This window comes from Hylobates moloch, unplaced genomic scaffold (assembly GCF_009828535.3).
Source record: "Hylobates moloch isolate HMO894 unplaced genomic scaffold, HMol_V3 SCAFFOLD_13, whole genome shotgun sequence".
In the NCBI taxonomy this organism is placed as follows: Eukaryota; Metazoa; Chordata; class Mammalia; order Primates; family Hylobatidae; genus Hylobates; species Hylobates moloch.
Genome location: NW_026652288.1, coordinates 65,252,917 through 65,261,779, shown reverse-complemented (window position 1 = coordinate 65,261,779; position 8,863 = coordinate 65,252,917).

Here is an 8,863-nt window from a genome sequence, read left to right as displayed (position 1 = left end):
AGGAGGGATGTATGTCAAAATATGACCAGTAATTTTGGGATATCATAAATACAGGTAATTTAAGCCTGGAACCTGGAAAAAAAAAAAAAAAGGGAAAGGAATACAGGTAATTTTCACTTCTCTCTATATTTTTCCTAGTCTGTTGCTTCATTTCTTTTGTTCTTTCTTTCGTTCTTTCTTTCTTTCTTCCTTCCTTCCTTCCCCCCCTTCCTCCTCCTCCTCCTTCTTCTTCTCCTTCTTCTTCTTTTTCTCTTACTTTTCTCCCTCTTCTTCCTCTTATTCCTCGTTTTTTGGACTATGAACCTCTATTCTTTTCTAAAAATAAATATATTTTTTTCAGATACAAGAGGCAGCGAGAGATGGCTAAAATTCTGGTCAGGAATTTGTCTATCTGTAAGAAATACAGCTTCTCACTACAGGTTGAACATCCCTAATCTGAAAATTCGAAATGTGAAATGCTCCAAAACCCAAAACTTTTTGGGAACTGACATGACGCCACAAGTGGAAAATTCACACCTGACCTCACGTGATGAGTTGCAGTCAAAACACAATCACAACTTTGCACAATTTTTCAGTCACAAAATTATTAAAAATATTGTATAAAATTACCTTCATGCTATGTGCATAAGTTGTACATAAAATAGAAATAAATTTTGTTTTTAGGCTTGGGTCCTATCCCCAAGATATCTCATTATGTATATGCAAGTATCCCCAAATCCAAAAAAATTTGAAATCTGAAACACTTCTGGTTCCAAGTATTTTGAATAAGGGCTACTCAACCTGTACTTATAAAACCTCAGCCCACAGAATATGAGAAGTCTGAAAATTTGACAAGTAGCACAAGAGTTAAGAGCACAGGTTTTGAAATCAGACCAAGGATGGCGCTGCACAAGGGCAGGTGCTTTGTTTTGTTCACTTCTCCAGTGTCCAAAACAGTGCCCGGCACACAGCAGATGCTCAAGAAAATTTGTGCAATGAATGAAATCCCAGTTCCACCAAATACTAACTGTATGACTGTGAGCACATTAGGTCATCTCTCTATGCCTTAATTACCTTTACTATAAAATGTGGAATAATAATATCAATTAACACAGGGATTGGTGTGATAATTACATGAGATAATACACATAAGACTGCTTGGACTATAGTAAGCTCTCAATGAATAGTGCAAACATAAAAAGCCCTGGCCAATTCTAAATGAAGAATTTCCTCCTAGAATTGCATCTCTTTGCCCTTAGCTTTCGAAGTACAGACGGGTACTTTACCCATCAGGCACAATGCTTACGGCCCATGAAAAGGTTTTGTTTCTTTTGAAATCAGAAGCAAAAGGAATATAATAAAAATGAGTATGTAATAATAAACCTAGCCTGGATTATATTCACTGTTATACCAATGTGGTTATAAAACATAATATAATTGTTTTGTTTTGATGAAAGAAATGCCCCATGAAAAGTTACAATGTGTTCCTGTTTCTTTCCATCATCCTATTCTTATTATTCCAATGGATAATTTGATTTAAAACTTTATACATTAAGCTGCTACTGTAGATCAGACACTGCCCTATAAAGAACAAAATTTAGAAAGAGTGGGAGGGGCTCTCTGCATTTGGGGTGCTCATCAGGCACAGTATTAGGTAATGGAGAGGCAAAGAAGGAGGGTGATAAACAGATGGAATAATCCAGAGAGGACTATTGTTTCCTCAAAAAGCTGATGATGTGGGTGACTAGGAAGTTCCCAACACATGATCTCAGCATGGTGAACTCTGTGTATCAGGAGGAAGCTGACACAGCACTGTGGCATCATATCATTTTTCCAAGTCGGGAGCATAAAGCTAAAAAATATTTTTTAATGACAAGGCATGGAGCAGTAGAATCATGGTTTTCCTTCTTGGCATTTGTAATGTATCATGTCAGAATTCATCTTGATTCTGCTGAATATCCAATAAATAAGCTCTGAAAGAAAAATAGTAGTAATGTGTAAAATGTGAGGACATCAGTAGGTTTTTACTACATGAGTACCCTGATAAAATTTCAGCCATTTGGGCAAAGAGGAAAATAGAAGGAAATTATCAGAATTTTGCAATAAATGTTCCGTCAACTTGGGGATGGAGTGCCATCAAAATCTAGCTGAGTTTATCTTTGGGTAATGGAATTGTGAGTTATTTTTATTTTATTTATTTTATTTATTTTATTTTTGCTTCTCACTCTATTTTTTGTTTTTACAGTGAACACCTGCAAATTTTGTCTCTAAAGGTCAATATAGTTTTTTGAACTCAGGTATAAAAAAATAATGTCACATATTGAGGAACTGAAAACTGGACATAAGCTAAGTTTCACCAATACAAGATTGATTAAATACATTATAGTGTAGCCTTAAACAGACATTAAAAATTATTATTTAGTCAGGATTTATTGAGGTAAATCACATTCACAATATAGTGTTGAATATAATTAAAAATATCTTTTTAAGGCCAAGAAAGACACTCATTAAAATATCCATAGCAATTTTGAGGTGTTGGAAATAGAGGTAATTTTTACTTTTTCTTTGTATCTTTCTTTCTAGTCTTCTTTACAAACAAAATTTTAAAAAACTACGTGTATGTATTTTTTTCTAACTGAGAAACATTTCCCCTGAACAACCCTTCTCTAACTGAAATCCATGTGATTTTGAAAGAAGGAACAACAATGAAAATGCCATTGCCACAACTTCAACATCTCCAAGATTTACTGTCTTTCCCATCCAACCTGCTTCTCCTTCCTGCTTGACTTCTTGGGATCACCCTTGAACTGACAAACCCAGGCATTTGTTTCCCAAACCAAGTTGCAGTGAGTTGCAACGACTAAAAAGACGACGTGGCAAAAGTGAGGTTATATTTAGGATGGGCTGAGGGGCCGTGCATTCCAGGCAGGAAGAAGAGAATGAACAAGGGCTGGCATTTAAGAATATGCACATCGTCATTGAAAAACCGTGAGGAAACATGAGTGGATGAGTAGAGAGTTTGTGAGGTATATAGTAGGAAGCAAGATAAAGTGGGCCAGATTAGAGGATCTTAAATACCATGCTGAGGGGTCTTCAGTTTATCCAAGAAATGATGGGGCTGTTGAGCTTTTGAGCAACAAAATGACTAGAGGTAATTGGAATCTTTGAAAGACTCATCTGAAGGCAGAAAGCAAAAAGATCAGTTTTACTGCTGCTGTTCATATCTGGGATGAGAAGAGCCTGGATTAAAATAATTAAAATAGCAGCAGTGGCAGAGGAAAAAGGGACAAATGAAAGACTCCCCAAGGAAATAAAATATTTACAATTTGGATTCAAGATGTCCATCTACCAGGAGTATACCTACAGGCTTGTCCCAACTCAGGGAAGAGACCCTCCCTCACCTCTCAGACATACAGCTGACACTCTACCATTCAACAGGGAAAACAACCGTGAAGCTGGCCATCAAGCCATCAGGCAGGTCACCGGGGTAGTTGCCCACGGCCACAAGCACATTTATCCAGGCACAGCTCAGAACATCCCAGTGAGCGGGTATTACTGGTGTGCTCTCCTCCTACCCAATTTAAAGATGAGGAAATCATGACCAGGAACATTGAAATGACTTGTTAAAAGTCTCACAGCTATTAAGTGGCAAAGCTAGAACCAGGGAGGAAAATAAACTATTGAGCACCCATGGTGGATTAGGCAATGGCCAGGCATTCATATACTTTACTGGGATTAATCCTCACAGTAACCCTAGGTGCTGTTATTATCCCCATTATATAGATGAAGAAACTGAGGCTTACAGAAATTAAGAATCCCTCCCAAAGTAGGCAAAGAGATTTAGGATTGGAATTCATGTCTGTCTTATTCCGAAGTCCTGTGCTGTAGCCCACTGCTATACAACAAATCACACAAGGACAGAGGAAAAAGTTAAAGACCACCAAGGGCAATGATCCAGCCCCAGTTCAAATTACTGGAGTAAATGAGCCGAGAAATTTCAATTCACTCGTCAGTATGTCTAAGGATAGAGTCTGTTTTCCCGCTAATCAGCCTTGCAGTTTAGCCCAGACCTGTCTGCTAGCAGTTTTCTCTCCTCAAAGCCACATACAGGCCTGTGAACAAATACTCAGTGGTGCTTGGAGTCACAGAAGGGCTTGACTTTTTTGATCGCGACAGAGAGGAACTCAGTGTTAGCAAACTGAAAGCAGAAATCCCAACTGCAAGAGAGATCCTTACACTTTGTACAATGCCTGCTTCCTAAAAAACCAAGCAGTACTAACCAACCGTCTGTTGTGACTCATCAGCAGGATGTTCTTTGGACAGACAGAGCTCAGAAGCTTCCAACAAAAAGTAAGATCGGCCCTTTGGAACAGCTTTTTCTCCCTTACGGGTTGAAACTTCTGAACAGAATGCTTTAGGGTCAAGTTTCACTGGGACCTTAAATATAATTTCTTCTCTGTGGAGAGATCAGTGGATGAAGAAAATCCAGAGGCCTGGAAGACACCGTGGGGGTTCTGCTCACCCTTTTCCTGGTTTCACTCCTTTGCTACCTTGCAGGGGAGGGACAAAAACCTAAAAACAGAGTTTGTTAGTACACTATTGTTTAGGTTTACACTGAAGTAAGACATTTGTTTCATATCTCACCTGCATTTACCTAGTTTCCTGGAAATTCCTTTCATGATCCCACAGTCTAGCTACCCCCCAAATTAAAAACTAACCTCAGGTAAAATTTATATGAATGAAATGAATCTGGGTAGTGAAAGGTATTCTGTCCCAGCCTGTGGGGGTTTTGTATTCCTGATACACCCAGTCATGTATACACTATCCATATTTGTCCACACTTTTCCCATAAGCCTCACAGGCAATGATCTGTAACCTCCACAGATAAATACCATTTTTTCACATCATACCTCTGATTTGGCACTCATATCCACACAGACACATGGGGAGACCAGAGAACATTGAAAAAAAATGTGTGCCTTTAAGAGAATGTTGTTGCTGCTTAATATTGCTGTGCATATTCCTCTGTCTCTCCAGCTGGTTTATCAAGTCCCTGAGGGTAGGAACCATGCCCTGTGCATCTTAGAGCCCCCACATAGGGTCTAGTTTGTTGTGCTAGGTATTCAATGAATAGGTTAGAAGATACAGGCCGGCTCAGAGAGCAGGTCAGGGAGACAGCCAGGAGGAAGCAATGCCAAACACAAGGGAACATCTAAAACCTGAGAATAGGCCACTTCTGCAGTGCCCATGATAACGCTAAATTGGATCTGATTTTGCCACTGAGTTCCAGTGGTACAGGCATAAAGCCCAAAGTGGTGTCAGGTGTCTGCCACAGGGAGATGAGGCAGCAGCCAGTTGGCAACTTCTGAACTGGCCGGAGTGAAAGGGGAGATGATTCAAAGGGAATCTCACCTGTCGCTCCAAGACCTGATACGCCTTGGAAACAATCAGTGAAGCTTCAACAATTACCAGAAGTCCTCAGCCCTTTGGTTGTGGGTGGCACTGATCTATGACACAGCCTCTAAGTCCTGGCAGGCTTTGAGAGGGCAGAAAGGACACTGCCTGCCCAGAGATTTCTCTATTTAAGATGGCTGTCTCAGCCTCTGATTTGGAAACAGTTTGTCGTAACTAAACCATGAGTGCCTCTCTATGGGGTGGTTTCTTTGCAGTTGACACCCTACATTGAAAAAGTCAGTTTTTGTTTTTTGTTTCAAGAGGTAGCCGATCTGGATATTATCCATGTTTGCAGTAATAATTATAAAACAGAAGGATTGTTTAATTTATAGTTAAGCAAAGAAGCTGGAGTCACTGATCCTGGCTTTGAAATAGAGATTATTTCGAAGAGCACATGCTTGTTGCAAAAACATGCAGCATCTTATATGATGGTTAGTGATAAGAGAAGATCCAGAATTTCTATAATGGAGGGGTTTAAGGTACTCATATGTTTGGAAATAGAGAAGGAGGCTGGAAGCTGCATTTACATGGTAACTTTCACAATATTGGGAAAACCTCAATTTTCTATACCTAGAGTGAGGACTAAAGTCCCCCAAACTACAATCATCATCCTTCCTACCCCTGAGTTGTCGTTGCTTTTAGCTTAATCCTGCATTTCATCATGATTCTCAATCTTTTCCGACTCCTTCCAAGGAAAGCCTTGTTTAGTTTTGGCATTTTACTCTGAAATGTTCATTTCAACCTGTGCTTTATGTAGCAATATGGGTTATTGTTGACTCCTCTCTTTTGAACCTACTCTCTGTGGGTTCTCCCATAGTCACAGCCTAAAACCGGGACCCCATCATCTCTCTCCTAGACTGTTGTAAAGACCTCCTGCCCTCCTCATTTATCCTGTTGCTTGATGGACTTTCTTAATGCATATTTGAGTGTCGCTCCCCTTCTTTAACAGTTCTCTGCAGTATCCAATCTGACTTCCTTAGCATGACATCTCTCGGCTTTTATGACCTGACCCTTGCCTACCTTTCTTATAAAAATGAAAATAGTTCTTTCTGTTGTTGCAGAGGTTAATAACATAATGAAGGCCTTTGTAATGGGTCTCCATGATTAGGGATTACTGAACCCTCTGCAGCACTTTGTAGCTGCCCCTCAATGACTTCTGCTTCCAGGGAGCAATCTCTGGTCAAGAAATAATGACCACCACTGGAATCTGTTAAAAAATGAACTCTCTTAGGCTTTTCCCAAAGACGGTTGTATAAGGGAGGGTGAGTTCAAATCAGAGTAGGTTACATATGGCATTCCTTTCCCAGGTAAATATCTTTACCTTGGCAGCAGACAAAGGTTTATGAATACTTTTTAGCATTCTGAAAGCTTTGAAGAACTAAAATAGAAATAGCCAATCTAATTACCAGCACTATTCAGAAGCTGTTGACTCAAGGAGAAGCCTATTAAATGACAAGAGAAAGTAATCCTTGTGGGCCCAATTGAGCCCAGAACTGCTGGGCTGTTGATTCATGCTAAAAAAATTACTGGTGTACTTTACTTTGTACTTTGCAACTGAGGCCTGCTGAGGGATGTTTACTTTTTGGGCTTTGAGATCTATATTAATTTATTATTAAAGATGAGTGGGGTTGGTGGCAGGCAAACTCTGACACTGAGGGAGAGACCCTAGTTGCCCCTAGAACCAGCCAAACTGGAAGAAGCCAGCGTTGGAAAAAGGCTCAAGAAGATGCGATTTGCCTCCTGGACCCCAGCCTCCCCTTTTGGGGCCCTCCATGGCACCTCATCAGAGTGATATAGAGACAGGGTTAACACTATAAAGTCATCAGGCCTGGGTTCAAATCCCTTAAGATACATGGCCTAGAGTAGGGAGTGTCAAACTAAGGCCTGAAAGCCAAATCCAGCCTGCCACTTGATTTTATGAAGAAAAGTTTTATTGGAACACAGCCATGCTCACTCATTGAGGTATTGTCTGTGACTGCTTTTTTGCTCCAGCAGCAGAGTCGAGTAGCCGCAGGAGAGATCACACAGCTGTCAAAGATTAAAACATTTTTCACCTGACATTTTACAGAGTTTGTAGCTCCCTGACTTAGAGCTAGTGACTTAATCTCAATTTCTTTACCCATAGAATCTTGATAATAATATTCCAAAAGATTTTGTGATAATGCTAATAGATGTAAAACAAAAATAAATAAGTACACTTGGAAAACTGTAAGTTAAACAAGGATGTGTGCTTTTACTACAGGCTGTCTCGGTTTTTGGTTTTTTTTTTTTTTTGGAGACAGGGTCTTGCTCTGTCACACAGGCTGAAGTGCAGTCACAAGATCATAGCCTTGACCTCTAGGCTCAAGCAATCCTCCTGCCTCCCACTGAGTAGCTAGGACCGCAGGTATGTACCACTAAGCCCAGCTAATTTTTTTATTTTTATTTTTTGTGGAGATGGGGTCTTGCTATGTTGCCCAGGCTGGTTTCAAATTCCTGGTACTGGTTTGTGACACATATTCAAGTAGTCCTCCCACTTTGGCCTCCCAAAGCGCTGGGATTACAGAGGGGTGAGCCACCACATCCGGACCCTCTCAGAGTCTTTAAGGAGCCAGTCAGGGAATCTGGTATGCATTTCCCAAATTAATTTAAACTTGGAACCCTACTGTCATGGAGAATGTACAAGAGTTGTCTTCATACATACATGCATGTGCTTCAGGGATACACAAAGACTTCTAAGAGATACAGATAGAGTAAAATGAATCAGTTTCCAGATCTTAATTCCATATGGATTTTTTTCATAAAACTGACCCACCAAAGAATCAGCCTGCCTTCCCAATACTGTGGTCTTCTCCCCCTTTTAAGAGAGGGTCTGGCTCCACCCTTATCCCAAATCTTACCATGGGAACCTGCACTGAGATCTGATTACTCTGGATTTCCCACTTCTTTAATGATAAGTCATGAAGTCCCTAGGGCCCACTGTCTTACACAGATTTTCGTTAAGCCTGAAGCTTTGCATTAATGACATGTTTGGGGCCTGCTGATATGCTCTGAATTCAGAATAGCTAAAGTGGTATGGGTTCGTAACACATATTCTTTAGCCTATAACTGGAAAGTTTTCTGAGACTACCAAATTTTTCAAGATACATTAAAGAAAACCCTTGGGTAAAAATTCTACATCATTTATTTTAGATTTGGTCCTCTTTATTCAACAAGCTAGTTAAAACATTTTATCAAGTCATATTATGAAATATTTATGTCAATTATGATCCACTCCCACCTGATTTCAAGTTATCAAACATTTGATCTTTGCTACTCCTATAATTAAAAAAGGAATCTTTTTTTTTTTTTTTTGAGACAGAGTCTCGCTGTCGCCCAGGCTGGAGTGCAGTGGCGCGATCTCGGCTCACTGCAGGCTCCGCCCCCACCGGGGTTCACGCCATTCTCCTGC